The sequence below is a fragment of the Ceratotherium simum genome, chromosome 17, assembly GCF_057802395.1.
Source record: "Ceratotherium simum simum isolate JZ-2026a chromosome 17, ASM5780239v1, whole genome shotgun sequence".
Taxonomy (NCBI): domain Eukaryota; kingdom Metazoa; phylum Chordata; class Mammalia; order Perissodactyla; family Rhinocerotidae; genus Ceratotherium; species Ceratotherium simum.
Genome location: NC_141916.1, coordinates 31,853,094 through 31,862,691, shown reverse-complemented (window position 1 = coordinate 31,862,691; position 9,598 = coordinate 31,853,094).

Below are 9,598 nucleotides of genomic sequence, written 5' to 3'. Positions count from 1 at the left end.
ATAATTTCTAGTTGAATTTCCTGAATTCCTTCTGTTTTCAAGAAGATTGATTGAGGAGAGGATGGTAACCAAACACTGCTGAGACCCGAGACACAATTCAGCTAGTGGCCTCTGCGAAAAATCTAATGCAAGACTCATTGCCTATCTTAGTTTCTAAATACTCAGCTCAGCACTTTCCAAAAACTTCTCTTGGACACTACCTACAAAGAAGCAGCAAATTGCCTCAGAATGGAACAAAAGAATGATGATTCAGCAAACTGCAGCTTCCGTTCCAAAAAAATTATATTTCTAATCCATTAAATTAAGAGTGACACAGATGCCAAACTTTTGTAGCTTCTTAGTTCAATGAAATTAGTTTACACGAATATGAATTCCTCTTCTCTCTGCTTGCCAGAAACAGGCAGAATTTCTTTATTCCAATAAAAACTTTACTGCTACAGCTCCTTAAACACATTCTGAAATCATTTTGATCTCAGGAACTCTTTCATACCTCTGCCAGATTGATCATACAAAAGTGCTACAGGACTACCAGAGGAAAACAGGAGAAAATCTTAGAGACAGTTAGGGCTGCCATAACAAAGTACCACAAACTGAATAGCTTAAACATCAGAAATTTATTACCTCACAGTTCTAGAGGCGAGAAGTCTGAGATCAAGGTGTTGGCAGGGTTGGTTCCTTCTGAGGGCTGTGAGGAGAAACCTGTTCAATGCCTCTCTCTTCTTCTGGGCTTTACTGGCATTTTTGGCATTTGGCATTTGGCATGCATCACCCCAATCTCTGGCTTATGGTCATAGGGCATTCTCCCTGTGTGTGTGTCTTTCCCCAAATTTCCTCTTTTTATAAGGACACCAGTCATCTTGGATTAGGACCTACATAATGAGTTCATTTTAACTTGATTACCTCTGTAAAGACCCTATAAAATAAGGTTACATATTGAGGTACTGGGGGTTAGAACTTCAACATATTAATTTGCAGGCTGAGGACACAATTCAACCTATAACAGTGACCTTAGGTTAGACAAAGATTCCTCACAAACTAGAAAAGCACAAACCATAAAAGAAGAAAATTCATAAATTGGATATCATCAAAATTAAACACTTCTGCTCTTTAAAAAACACTTTTAAGAAAATGAAAAGACAAATGAGCTAAAGACTGGGTGAAACTTTTTGCAAAATATATATCTGATAAAGCACTTATGTCTAGAATATATTAAAAAAATCTTAACAATAATAATAAGACTCAGTAAGAAAAATATAACTCATAATCAGAAAATAAACAACCCTACAAAAAATGGGCTAAAGATTTGGACAGACACATCACCAAAGAAGATATATAAATGGCCAATAAGCATGTAAAAAGATACTCAAAGTCCTTAGTAATCAGGGAAATGCAAATTAAACCCACAAGATACCCCTGCACACCAATACAATGACTAAAATCAAGATGATTCACAATACCAAGTGTCAGTAAGGATGTGGAACAACTGAGACCCTCATATAGCCACGTTGGAAACCAGTAGAGCAGTTTCTTGTAAAAGTCATTATACACCTATCATACAACACACCAATCCAAAACAAAAACCTATATTCACACAGAGGCCTTTACATGAATGTTCATAACAGCTTTATTCATGGTAGCCAAAACCTGGAAACAACCCAAATGCTCATCGACTGGAGAATGGATGAAGAAATGGTGATATATATGTACAATGGAATATACTCAGCAATAAAAATAATGAACTATTAATACATGTATGAAAAGACTACATACTCTATATTTCCATTTACAAGCATTCTAGAGAAGGCAACATTATATAGAGAGAAAATCAACCAGTGGTTGACAGGAGCTGGGGGTAGTGGAAGGAAATTGACTGAAAAGGAACACAGTGGAAGTTTTGGGGGTAATGGACACTCTGTATCTTGATTATGATGACTGTTAGAAGACTATACATTTGCCAAAAACTCACTGAACTAGATCCTTAAAAAATTGAATTTATTTTATATAAATTATTCCTGAATATTTTTAAAGTGCTACAGTATCCCTCACTCTCTCAAGCATCTACAAAGATTTCTGGAGAAACCTCCCTCCCATCGTCCCCACAAAGTCTCAACGACTGGGTGATGTAGCTCACTCCTTTCCGCTCATCCCTAGAGCCCGCTGCCCGGTAGAAACACAATGCATGCTTGCTGACTTGATTATTCTCCATCTAATTATTCCATGGAATGGGATAAAAATGACAAACCTATGGGTAAGTGTTTCCAACCCCACTTCCTGCCAAATAAATCAGGTTCTGATTGTTCCCACTGCTTAGTTCCTTCCCTCTTCTTCCTCTGAGCAGAAGTAAGTAAGATTCAGGTTCTTGGGAGGCAGAATTAGGAAAAGGAGCTGAGGTTGAAAGGCCTATTCTCATGGAAATAGGAGTGAGAGTAAAAAGGAGGCTCAGGGGGATCTCACACCTGGAGGTGCGGGGGCCCCAGGGCAGAGCTGGAAGAGGTGGGTTGGGGGGAGTTAGAGAGAGGACTAGGGTGGGCCAGGAAGGGTAAGGGAGAGGGTCCTTCTATGGGGAGACAGTGACAGGCCTGGGAGTTGCAGGTGCTAGAGAATAGTGGGGAAAGGGGATTTTAATAACTGTCTTCAAGTGCTGTCTTTGACTTGTATTGATTTGAATTCCTGTCTGTACTGTTCTTTGAATGTGGCTCCACTCCTGAATGAACCACGAGGGTCATGATTTCAAGATGATCATACGTGCAAGAAGCATTTATTAAACACCTTCTGGGGATCCCACATCTTACTATGCAGCCCAGGGGAGGCAAAATATATAAAAGACAATACTGGAGATACATGATTAGCTAAGAGATGAAACATAATCGGTAATATTTGTATAGCCATTTACAACTTTCAGAAATCTTAGTACGTTTGATACATTATGATTTTATTGAATCCTTGTAAGAACTCTATGAGGTAAATAGGACAGGTAATATTTGTATTATCTGAACTAAATGATCTGACGGTGGCTGATAATCAGCTCAGCGGCAAGAATCTGAAAACTTGTCCTCTTTGTTCTTTCTGCAGCCTCTTGCTCTCTCTGGTGTGGGAAGAAACACGGAGTACAGAGACTGAAGCACAAGCCCAGTTTCTGGTGTGTCAAGCGGCTTTTCAGGATTATAAGAGACATGCCTCGTTACTTTCAGTGACAAGGTCTCTCGTAAGATTCAGGAGCATGTTAGGTCTCACAGGTCACCAGCTCCCTCTTGGCTATTCAGTCCCTCTTGGTGCCAAAGACTTGGCTACACAGCAGGCCTCATGGAGCACCAGCATATATCGCAGCAAACATTGAGACATAACTTCCATTTCTGCATATCTCCTGGAGTCCCTATTTACTGTAAAGAAAGGATCAAAGGGATCAATTTATCACCATCCCCTATGGAGCTCCTCTACAGAGCATGGTTTTGCCCAAAACCCCAAAGGCATCTGACCTCCCCTGTTCTCTTCCAAAGAGGGCTGTGGGTACGGTAGGCAGTGAAGAGTGGGTAGAGACTGTGATTCCAGGCAAATGATACAGGTAACCCTGCTATCGTACTGTATTTCCTGAAATAATAAATATACAGGCTTGTATTTAGTGATTGTTTGTTTTGTTTTGTTTTTGCCACAAGGTAAACCTACTACCTCAGGTGCTCTTATATTTTTGTTTTAAATCCTTTCAGGCATCACAGGACTTCATAGCACTTACTTTTAATTCCCCCTACCCACGCACTTGTCTCCACTACATTCTCTCGGCTTTGCCAATCAGAGTGTGCTGATCCAGAATTTAGCCGGTTAAGGAAGAGAAACATCCATGCTTTTATTTTTTCAATGACTCTGAGCCCAATTCAAAAGCAGTACTCATATGTAGGTATCATTTATCATTAAGGGATTATAAAGGTCCCTGAAATAATCATTTTTAGAAACTTATACAAATTATCAGTGGGTTATATTATTTACTGTGTTGTAAAGTTTCGTGAAAAAAATCATGAAACAATTTGTCTGTAACTTAAGGTTTGAGTGTTTTCAAAATGAAAAATAGATGATTTTTAAATATAAGTATATTTTAAATATAGCACAGACAAATGAGTCATGACTACTGTATTCAAAGTAACTTAATATCACTCAATTCTATAACGCTGTCATAAAGAAAGATTAACAGTTCAACAGCTGCACTGTAAGTATAGCAATTACTGTTGTTGGAATTCAGGAAACTGCAAACTACCCCCATCTATATCTACAAACTACCTCATGTATTTAACTAAATCAAAGCATCTACAGAGCAGTTGTTGAATCAATATAGGATTAAGAAAGGATTGTTGACATTACGTCACTTAAATCATAGATCTTAATCCCTATAATAAAGTCAACCATTGCAATGTTTGCAGAAGAAGAATGAGATCATAGGACTGACCTTTTTACCTAAGATGGAAGAGTCCATCTGGAGAGATCACATTACAGCAGCAGCCTAAGCTGTCACTCTCATATCCCATCTCAGCATTTCGTGGTAGGCCATCCCATTTTGTCTGGGTGAGTTTATCAGGGGTTATTAGGATTAGACTTAGAGGCCAAGAATTATCAGTAGGCAGTCATCTACACTGTGATTTAGAGAATTCTGGAAAGGTTCCCCTTCCACAAATATATCTCCTCTACTCCCTTTTAGGATATCTGAAATCCAGTCTTGAGAGCATTTCAGACTTCCTGACATTTTTGTTGCTAAAGAGGCTAGTTGATTCTTTCTCCAAAGCACAAGACTTGCAGAGCTGACCCTGTCATCTGGTGGGTGGTGATACATGCAATACTAGTAATGCAATGAGTTTGGAATGGATAACTGACACATGATGAGGTTCATAATCCAGTCATTTATGCCTTTTCTTTTAAAGTGAGCTTTAGCTAAATACACAGTATAATATATATAGCAAGATTTAAAAGAATTACATGATACCTCTTTAACTTAAAGATTACCAATTGAAACATAAATTACTCTCGGCTTACAAACTTAAAATGAAATTTTTCTGAGACTATCACAAGGCTCTGAAACTATGTTTTACATCAAAAACCCAGCTGTCTATTGTATGTGATTGCTTGTCTAATCAGAGAAAGAAATTACTTTTTTTTTTTTTCCTGGTTCTAATCATTAGCCCAAAGCATCTTCTCCCTCTGCATCTTCTATTTCCTCTGTAAAATCCCATTGCCTTCTCTCTTTCTTTGCATCCCTGACTTCTTTCCCCAAGATTAATTGAAGAATATCACTGAGAAATTACGATACTTTCATATTTGACGTTGGCCCTATTAAGGGATTTTCCCAAAACCGCTCAAAATTCAACTGAGACATGTGACCAACCTCTTGTAACATCACTCTGATCCCCAACCCCCTTGAAAGTTGTGCACTGAAGTGAACAAACAACAGTCACAATATCTGACTGAAACTCTGAGCCAACTTTGTTTTGTCTTGTCTTTCTTCTGAACACTATAAATAGATTTTGAAAACATGCTGAAAATTTTTTAACATACTTGTAGGATGTTTGATATAAATATGTTGATAGTTTAATTATGAATCTTCCCATGACTTCTCTTGAAAACCACAGGGAAAAACACAGAAAGTTTTTAAAGCCACAAACTCAATTTTCATGAAACTAGGAAATATAGAGAGCCTACCATATCTGAATTGGATGGAAGTGTTTGCAAAAGCAGCTGAGTTCTGCAGAACTCTTCAGGAGTCTGGGCAGAAGGCAGAAAAGAGAATATTAGGAAAACACAAAGGGATGTAGCAGCAACAGCCCTCAGAAATCACCAGCAAAAGTATTCTCCCAGAAGAGGAGGACCTCACCCTATGTGAAACCTGCTGTGGACAGGATTGAGTTTGAATAGGTTTCAAGTGCTGGGGAAAAGAAAGAAAGAGAAAGGTGGAAGGTGCCCAAGGGTATCCAGAGTAGCAAATATCAAAGCAGCAGACAAAATAGACCCTCTAATAATGAAGGGATCAACTTCTCAGGTAGGTACAGCATTGGCTGAAGCAAGCAGGAGAGTGCATAACAGGCTGTAGATACCATACTGAACCAGGTGAAGCTCAGAGGGGCATACACAGAGGTGACATATTTAAGGAAAAAAAGAAAAAGGGGCAGAAAAATATTTGAAGTAGTAATGACTGAAAACTTCCCACGAAAAACATTAATCTACATAGCCAAGAAGCTCAACAAACTGTTAAGTAGGATAAATTCAAACAGAGTCACACCTAGACACATAATATTCAAACTGCCAAAAGACAAAGACAAATTTTTGAACATAGCAAGAGAAAAACAATTTACCACAAAGTAGCCTCAGTAAGATTAACAGGTGACTTCATCAGAAACCATGGAGGCTAGAAGGCAGTGGGATGATATATTCAAAGTGCTAAAAGAAAAAAAGTCAACTAAAAATTATACATCCAACAAAACTATCCAAAAATGAAGGTGAAATAAAGACATACCCAGATTTTAAAAAGATTGAGAGAATCTGTTACTATCAGATCTTCCCCTACAATAAATTCTAAAAGAAGTCCTTCCATCTGAAAAGAAATGACACTAGACAGTACCTTGAAGCCACATGAAGAAATAAAGAGCACCAGTAAAGGTAATTACATGGTGGATTAGTTTCCTGTGGCTACTGTAACAAATTACCAAAAATGTAGTGGCCTAAAACAATGCAAATTTGTTATCTCATGGTTCTAAGTTTAGAAGTCCAACAGGTTTCAGAGGGCTAAAATCAAGGTGTCAGCAGGTCTGCATTCTCTTCTGGTAGCTCTAGGGAAAAAAACCAGTGAATTCCCTTTTCCAGTTTCTAGAAGCCACCTGCATTCCTTGACTCATGGTCCCCTTCCTATATCTTCAAAGTCAGAAATGGTGGGTTGAGTGCTTCTCATATCATGAGACTCTGACTTCCCCCTCTGCTTCCTGCTTCCACTTTTAAAGACATTGTGATTACATTGTATCCACCTGGCTAATCCAGGATACCCTCCCCTATTTTAAAGTCAGCTGATGAGCAGCCTTAATTCTATCTGGAACCTTAATTTCCCTTCACCATGGAATCTAACATAATCACAGATTCCAAAGATTAGGACATAAAGGTCATTGAGGAGCCATTATTCTGTCTACCACACACAGGTAAATATAAAAAACAGTATAAATATATTTTTTACTTATTTCTCCTTTTAATTGATTTAAAAGACAACAACATAAAATAATGATACAGCTATATTGATGTACTTATAATATATAAAGATGTAATCAATATGGCAATAATTAATTATACACAATAATAACACAAGGGAAGGGGGAGGAAAGAGAGCTATAGTGAAGCAAAATATATACTATTGGAATTAAGTTAGTATTATTCTAAAATAGATTGTTTTATGATAAGATGCATATTGCAATCTCAAGAGTAACCACTGAGAAAATAATTCAAAAAATATATAGGTAAAAGAACCAACAAAGGAATTAAAATGGTACATCAGAACATATCTATTTAACATAAAGAAGATGATAAAGGAGGAACAAAAAAAGACATGAGCTGTGTAGAGAAAAGTCTCACTATACCAACAAAGGAGGTAATCCTTGCCCTACTCACATGCACTTCCCTAATCACCTGCCAGTAGCTGGTTCAGGAGAATACAAGGCATCAGATATGAATTACAAAAATAAATGATCCATTTAAAAAACTCTATACTGTAATAAAAATGTGCGAAAGCACAGAAAACTTTTCTTATAAAAAAGAAAATCTACCAGAAAGAGTTGTCACGCAACAGATAACAATTGTATTCAATGCAAATCAAAACCACAAGGAGATATCACCTCACATCCATCAGAATGGCTATTATTAGAAAGACACGAAATAACAAATGTTGGCGAGGATGTGGAGAAAAGGGAACCCTCATACACTGCTGGTGGGAATATAAATTGGTGTAGCCACTATGGAAAACAGTATGGAGATTCCTCAAAAAATTAAACATAGAGCTACCATATGATCCAGCAATTTCACTTCTGGGTCTTTATCCAAAGAACATGAAAATACTAATTCACAAAGATATACACACCCCTATGTTCAGTGCAACATAATTCCTGATAGCCAAGACTTGGACACAACCTAAGTGCCCATCAATGAGTGAATGGATAAAGAAGATGTGGTGTATATATATATCTGACGGAATAATAGCCATAAAAAAGATGAAATCTTTCCATTTGCGACAACATGGAAGGAACTTGAGGGTATTATGCTAAGTGAAATAAATCAGACAGAGAAAGACAAATACCATATGATTTCCTCACATGTGGAAGATAGACAAACAAACACATAGATACAGAGAACAGATTGGTGGTTGCCAGAGAAGAAGGGAGTGGTGGGAGGGCAAAAGGAGTAAAGAGGCACGTGTGTGTTGTGATGGATAGAAATGAGACTTTTGGTGGTGAAAACAATGTAGTCTATACAGAAACTGAAATATAATGATGTACACTTGAAATTTATATAATATTATAAACCAATGTGGCCTTGATAAAATGTGAATATTTACACCTGAAAAAACAATTGTATTCGAATAGAATCGCAATTATGAAGGAAGACAGCAAAGCAGAAAGAGAAGAACTGAGGGAAGAAAGAAAGAGACAACAGACGTTGAGGGCTGATACATAACAGGAGGAAGAGGAAGAGGAACTGCCAGGACTCGGGAAAGAAAACCAAAAAAAAACCAAATGTAAATGGTAAATTATTTAAAAGCACAAGGGAAAACCGATGTTATGGAAAGCACAGAAAGAGACCGACAGGAAAGAAATGGGGAAAGCGAGGAAAATGAAACCAAAATAGAGAAAGAGATCAAAGTGATTAGAGATAAAATCATAGATATAGAAGACAGGCAAAGGATATCCTACATATGCATATAGTCCAAAAGAAGGAAGTCAGAGCAGTGGAAAAGAGCACATATTTCAAAATGTAATTATAGAAAATATTCCTGAAATACATGATTTAAGTCTATCTGTTGAAAATGCACACTGTGTATCAGGGAAACTTGGCCCCACACCAACAATACTTAGGCGCATCTTGGTTAAGCCGTCGTCTTTAAAGAAGAAGAAAATCATTTGGAAACGCAAGCAAAAGGATTACATCACTTATGGGGAAAAAAAAAAAGAAAGAAAGAAAATCAGGATGCTATCAGATTATTCAACAGCAACATTTAATGCCAGAGAATAGTTTAAACACTTATAATATACTCAAGGAAAGTATGAACCAGCCAAGTTTTACTTCTAATCTAAAGCCTGCAGAAAATAGCTTTATTTAGTTTTGACTCGTGTATAAAATTAAATTAATCAGAAGTCTTGGTTCCTGACATATTTTCATCCTTAGTCTATGATGTCCTTCAAATATGTATGTATACATATATGTATTTAATTTATAATTTTGTTACATTATTATTAAAATAAGCCATGGTATTAAATAATACCATAAATATCCATGAAACCAACATAAGAACTTGAACAATAACTTTCATCTACCTTTCCTATCCCTTCCCACCAGAGGTGTCACCATCTTGACTTTTTTTTATTATTCC